Source organism: Hakea prostrata, chromosome 10, assembly GCF_041222555.1.
Source record: "Hakea prostrata isolate BN-2017 chromosome 10, UWA_Hpros_2, whole genome shotgun sequence".
Lineage (NCBI taxonomy): Eukaryota > Viridiplantae > Streptophyta > Magnoliopsida > Proteales > Proteaceae > Hakea > Hakea prostrata.
The window spans coordinates 8,952,986-8,960,482 of record NC_142609.1 but is presented as its reverse complement, the minus strand read 5'-3'; positions in this window follow the sequence as shown (position 1 = coordinate 8,960,482).

Below are 7,497 nucleotides of genomic sequence, written 5' to 3'. Positions count from 1 at the left end.
AGGACAGTTGATTCCTTAACTACATAGATTGCTTGTTCTCTGGTTTCTACTTTATGAAACTATGAGATTACCTACTATTATTGTATTTTAATTCTGATCTCCTACTATGGGAACAGTAGCACTTATTTATATCATCTTTTCATTGTTTATGTTATATGAATTACTTATTACTGCTTAATCTGATGTTGCTTTTACATTCTCTTTTATATGATGAACTACTAGTTGTGTATGTCATGACTGATCTGAGAATGTGTTTGCTTAAGTTTGGTTTGGGATTGGGAAGTGTCCTTTTGACACTTCTGTCCTTGGACATTATCGAAAATAGTATGGGATGTTTCCGGGGTTGCCCATCGACACTTTCCCGAATCAATGGTTGTCATACCTAGGGATGTCTAGTAGTGTTTGGCTAGGATATACCCCTGTTATATCAGACCCGATTCGGAAGGGTATTGAGACCGAACGACCCGTGGTAGCAATGGGGATTCACGGGCACTCAAGACCGGTGAGTTATATCCGTGAGAGGACGGGAATCACATTGTGGGGGCCATTTATTGGAGGGTTGCATATGGCTAGACTTGGGCTCATGGGCGCTCGAGACCGGTGAGTTATATCCGTGAGAGGACATGAGAGCTTCCCGTTTACCATATGTGGATAACCAATAGGGTTGATGAGTCTGGTGAGTAATATCCGTGACTCTAGTGGAAAGGATACTAGAAAGGATCCCGAGAGGGGAGGAATGGAAGTATCTGGACCTGACTTGATGTAACCGAGTAGATGACTTGCATTGGGCTAGGCTTTTCCCTGACATGCGCCAGTACTTATGCCAAATGGTTGTGAGAGAGTGTGTTGACTTAACCCCCTGCCATGGTTTATCCTGAGGGATGAAGGACCCATTACCAATCGGCTGCTCAAGACCGGTGAAATGACCCGTGAGAGAATCCAAGATATCTTAAATGGGTTAGGATGTGAGCGGACCTTCCCAAAGAAGTACGGTGCTATGACTTAAAGCATGTCTACCATAGAGACCAGCATACATAGAGTTAGATGCATACATACATTACTTGTTTCATACTGCATTGCATCATGTTATGTTTTGCCACATGTTATCTATGATGTTATGGATTAACTACCTTACTGAGTTTCTTTAAAACTCATCCCTATTGTATATTTCTTTTTGTTAGATTATCCTGCAGGTACAGAATACTATGACGAGCAGTACAGCGAAGCACAAGCTGATGAAGCGTATTACACGCAAAGTGCTGGCAACGATCAAGATTACTTTGATGATCCCCCGGCGGATCAAGCTGCGTACTACTTTTGAGAACGGCATAGAGTTAGAACGGATTCATTGGATTGATGAAGTCCATACTTATGAAGATGTTATCTATAAACTTGAAGACGCTTGATCTTAGTTTATTTATTAGTACATTTGTTTCAGTTGTAATCCCTTTTGATTTTTATACTACGTTCCGCTATTTGGTAAAGTGAGTTTCCGCCTCACTTCACTCCTTTTTGATATCATTGGATATCTGGTATCTTTCCGCACTTTGATTATTCTGATTGTTCATTTCTTGTTTTGAACCTTGTTTATAATATTAAACCTTGATTTATTTCTGTTCATGATTATGTTATTGCATATGTGGGAGGATGATTTCCTCGATACTTGATCTTCGGGGCTGTGGATCACACTCTCGGGTATGCCAGTTAGGGTACCGGCTGGGAGGATGTGACAAGAACCTTGGAACCAGGGGAAAAAATGGGGGTTCTACTGCACAGATTTATGGGTTTAGCTACATTCTATTCCAGTCAATATGATGGATAACATTGTCTTGAAGAAAATTATCAAAAAACTGGGTGAAGCCAAGGTAGCTATGGTGGTTGAAGGAGTACGGTTTGGTAACAGAGTACACTATGTAAGGACCAGGGTTAAAGTGGATATTAGAAAGCACCTCAAGCCATTAGTTACGGATCATAGGCAGAGGGGTGCTCTGGCTACCATCCTTCTAAAATATGAGAAGCTCCCAGTGTTTTGCTATTTTTGCGGCATGATTGGTCATGAAGAACTGAAATGTCCCAAGAAGTTTGAAGAGATTGAGGAACATTCAAAAAATCATGGCTGCAACCCAAAAAGGAAGTGTAATGAAGGACCAATTAGTAGATGCAATGCTGAGTTATGAGGAGTTGTACCTGATGAAAGGTTGATTCGACAAGCTTCAATGTTCTTGTCTTTGATGGAACCAGAAACAACACAGTAGGAGAATATGGGAGAGGCTGATAGCAACAACGTCAGTAGTAGCGTCACTGGTCTGCTGGAAGATGATGGCCACCATCCAAAAGCTAAACGAAACTTGAATCTGAACAAGACATGTCAGATGGCCAGTGTCAGTGAGCACATTTACACTGTACATGAAACGATAGGTATAGGCAACAAAAGCTCCTTTAGCCATATGGCTAACCCTCTCTTTGGCACGATAATTGAGGAAGCTAACGGGAGACAAAATGAACCTTTAAAGCAAACTCCAAAGAGAGCCTTTCAGGATGAAGATCGAAACATTCCTTCTTCATATCAATTCTTCACCTACAAATCACCAGAACCCTTTTCCTGGCCCAATAAAAAAAAAAATTGCAGAAAAATCCAGAGCATTCTTGAAAATCTTAATCCCACTCATCCAACCATCCCTAGCTTACATGAAAATAACATCTCTGAACAAAGTTGTCTAAGTAAGCTGAACTCCCCAAATCTACTAGATGAAATGGCTGGCCCACAAATTAATATGGGTCCCATCTAACCCTATTTCTAGATCAGTGAACCATGCTACCCATGGAGAGCCCAGCATGCAATCAAACAAGGCCAACATTTCAAACCCAACAGCAGAACCGAACGGCCCATATCCATTTCAAACTAGATTATATCAAATAGAAGGAATTTGAAAAGTCAGGCAAGAAGTAGGTGCCTCCTCACTGTTTCAGGAACTCAATCACAAAAGATGGCTAAGAAAAGAAAGCAAAAAGGAGGGAAGCAGAGGCTGAGTACACCAGACACTTGTGATAATAGTGAAGTAAGTACTATCCAAGGAAAGCATTTTTTATTGGATCAACTCGTGGCAACTAGGGGGATTCAGTCCCACGAGGGATCATGAACATGTTAAGCTGGAATTGCCAAGGTGTGGGGAGCTCCAAAGCAATCTGTGCATTGAAAAAACTCTCCAAAACTGATGGTTCAGAGATAATGTTTTTATCAAAGATCAAATGTCAAGGAAGAAGAATGAAGAGATTCTTAGAAGGCTGAAATTGAATGAGCAGTTCACGGTGAATTCAGCTGGTAAGTTAGGTGGCATGGCCTTGTTATAGGCAGCAAAGTAGAGTTGAAGGTTGTATTTTCAAATGATAGAATCAATGATGTAGAAGCTTTAGTGGAACAAAAGACCTTCTATATTACTTGTGTACAGGTATCCTCATAGCTCAATGAGGCAAAAGGTATAGGACACCATCATAAATATTGGTCAAGTTCGAACAGACCTTTGGATTTGTATTGGAGATTTTAATTTAATCATTGGCTAGCATGAGAAGTCTGGTGGCAATAGAAGGGGGGGGGGGAAAGACATGAAACAATTCTAAGATATGATGAGTAGATGGGAGCTCCTTGATGTTGGAGCAAATGGTCCCACTTTCACATGGAACAATAAGAGAAAAGGTAAGGACAATATTTGAACAAGATTGGACCGAGCCATGTGTAACCCTTCCTGGAGAGTATTGTTTGATAATGCTAGCATGATGATGAAACCATCAGTATCCTCAGATCATAATCCCCTTATTCTTGATACCAATGGGGGTAAGCTGAGAGGTAAATGCCCGTTTAGATTTGAAGCCATGTGGACTAGACATAAGGGTTGCAATGAGGTTGTCAAAAAGGCTTGGACAATAGTTAACCTACGCCATGAGGGGCATGTCATCTCCAAGAAGTTGGGCAATTGTAGAGTGAACTATCAAAGGTGGAACAAAGAGGTATTCGGCAAGGTGTAGCACAATATCATCTCTTTAAAGATTAGGTTGGTAGAAATTCAAGGCCTAAGTGGAGAGGACTTCAATCAAGTAGAAGAATCTGAGGTCAGTAAATAGCTGGAGGAGGAATTGCTCAGAGAATAAATTATGTGGCATCAAAAAAGTAGACTAGATTGGATTAAGAGTGGTGATATGAAATCATCATTTTTTTCATGCGTCAATAGTTCAGAAAGGCATCATAACCGCATTCTAAAGCTGAGGAAAGATGGTGAGTGGACTAAATCTATAGAGGAATTAGAGGATATTTTGCTATCCCATGGTACAGGAGTAGTGACATCTCAAGGAGTGCAACCAAATGCCTTGTTGGAAGCCATGAGCAACGTCCACAGCAGGATCTCACCAGAGACCAATGAGTTTTTATGTCATGTTCCTAATAATGAAGAAATCGTCGATTCTATATCGGATATGGGACCACTAAAAGCTCCAAGACCAGACAGGTTCCCTCCTCTATTTTTTTAAAAAATATTGGGATATAACTAATATGGAATTGTGCCAGGTTGTGAAGGAATTTTTTGTCATAGATGTATTCCTAAGCAGCTGAACAAAACATTTATATGCCTAATTCCAAACGTGGAGATACCGGGGAAAGCGGAATAGTTTAGACCAATCAGTTTATGTGGTGTTGTGGTTAAAGTGATCTCAAAGATCTTTGCAAGAAGGCTTCGAAACAATTTGGAAGGTATTATTGACCCCATCCAGTTAGCTTTTGTTCCCAATCGTCTAATTTCAGATAATGTGTTTGTAACCCATGAATTGTTTCATTATGTCAAACGTCAAAAAAAAGGGAAAAAGAAGTTGCTAGGTTTAAAATTTTATATGAAGAAGGCGTATAATCATCTTAAGTGGTCTTTTATTGCCTCAGCTTTAAGGCATCTTGGCTTTTGTGCCAAATGGATTGACATGGTAATGGAATGTATTTCATCGGTTTCGTACTTGCTTCTGGTGAATAGTGTTGAAAAGGAGTCTTTCTCACCCTCTAGGGGTATCCGACAAGGGGACCCCCTTTCTCCTTTTCTGTTTATATTATGTTACCAAGTACTCAACTCAATTATTGAGAAGCAAAAATGGAGAAACAAATATGTGGCATCAAAGTCAAAGGGAGGGGCCCTCTATTTCATATCTACTCTTTGCAGATGATTATTTACTCTTCTCAGAAGTGAAACTTTAGAAAGTGATAAACCTCCAACAATGTCTGAAACTCTATTGCCATGCTAGTAGCCAAGAGGTGAATCTCAACAAGTCTTGCATCACATTCTCTCCCAACACCCTTTGGCAAATCAAAAGGTGGTTCTTTTGTATTGCAAAGGTAAAGTATGGAGATGGTCCGTCAAAATATCTTGGTCTTCCAATCGAGTTTGGTGTTTCAAAAACAGAAGTATTTAAAGATATTGGGGAGAAGGCTTCTAGAAAAGTGCAAGGATGGAAACAAAGATTGCTATCTCAAGCGGGGAAAGAGGGTTTGATCAAGTTTGTTACTTGTTCCATGTCTACTTATGTGGCCTCTCATTTCTAGCTTCCTGCATCTACACATGATACCATTAGAAAGTCCATTTCTAACTTCTATTGGGGTAAGAAGGAACAAGAAAATAAAGTGCATTGGATCTCTTGGATTGGGTTGTGTCGGTCTAAGGATAGAGGAGGTCTGGGATTCCAAGATCCAATGCATAATCAAGCTCTTTTGGCTAAGGTTGGTTGGAGACTCTAGGAGAATCCTGATTCACTAAGGGCCAAAGTTCTTAAAGCTTCCTATTTCCCAAAATGTTCCTTCTTGGAGGCTAAGGAAGGGAATCGTCCTTCTTGGGGATGGAAAAGCATCCTTAAGGGGAGGGAGGTGTTAAAGAAAGGCTTGCTTTGGGTTGTTGGCGATGGAAGCAATATCAATGTTTGGGAGGATAACTGGCTGCCTTCAGTCCATGGTTTTAAAGTTAGCACCCCTAAACACCCTAACTATCCTGTGAAGTGAGTAGGTGAGTTAATTGACACGGAGCATCACTCTTGGAAAGTAACTCTATTGGAACAACTACTTGAAAGGGAGGACATTGAAGCTATCTTGACGATCAAAATAAGTTTGAATCAAGTTAGCAATAAGGTTGTTTGGGGTGGAGACAAGAGAGGAATTTTCTCAGTTAAATCTGCTTGTGACATGCTTCTTAATGAGAGAGATCACAAGGCTAGAAGAGCAGCATCGAGTTCAAGATTTCATGATTGGGAGCTAATTCAACCAAATATGTGGAAGAAGGTATGGATATGAAAGTGTTTACCAAAGCTGAAATCTTTCTTGTGGAAGGTCCTTGCAGGCCATGCTACTTGTGACAACTTAAGAAACAGACAGGTTCCAATCGATCCTAGATGCTGAAGGTGTGGGTACACTTGGAAACCATGGATCATATCCTCCTAGAATGCCCATATGCTAAAGTGGTTTGGTTCGGATGTAAGCTATCATATCTGTCCCTAAGAAACAGAAACCTCAAGCTGGCACATTTTATCGAGTCATGGAGAAAGATTTTTTTCAAATCCAAGGAAGATGAATCCGAAGCCTTTAGCCTCTTGGCGTATATCTATTGGAATCTTTGGTTATCAAGAAATGAATTCATATTTAGAGGAGCTATATTGCCGCTGGAGGAGGTGATTTGGAGAGCAGAAAGAAGCCATGCGGAATTATGGAGTACCACAGGTATGATGGACTCTGGAAAGGAAATGAGGAAGAATCACTGGGTGCCACTGTGTGAAGGATGGTTGAAGCTGAATACAGATTTTTCCTGGGCAGAAGACAACGATTGGGGTGGTGCAGGTGTGATCCTTTGAGACCATTTGAGGCAGATGACATGGGCTTGCTCCAATCAAGTGGTGTGTGGTTCGGTTTTGGAAGGCGAAGCGTGGGCATTAAGGATGCGCTTGGAGCACCTAGTGTGCATGGGCTTGTCCAACATTTGCATAGAAGTGGATTGTGAAGAGCTGGTGTGAATCATTAGTAATCCTCCATATTTGGATCCCTTCCTTGTGTCTCCAATATTGGAGGATATTAGAGTGTTCCTTAATGGTCTGGATTCCTTTGTCATTGAATCCATCTCTAGAGCTGCTAATATTGTGGTAGATGCTCTAGCTAGGAAGGCCTCATCCTTGGCAAGTAGGATGATTTGGTCGAATTCCAGTACATGTGTCACACCCCGCCTACCGTCTCGGTTACCAGCCCGACAACCCGTGGATGCGATCCATCACAGGATCCACGTTCTTACCCATCAATAATAATAAATGCAAGAAATAGATAATCAAGAGCAAGAGCAAGTTCAAATAATTAATCAAAGGGATTACAAGAGTCCAAATACTCCAATAAAAGAATCAAATTAAAGTAATCAAGTTTAGCGGAAGCAATAAAGTAAACTAAATGAGTTTCTTTCCAATTTTCTTTTCTAAAGCTGAAAACTGCTTTTCTAA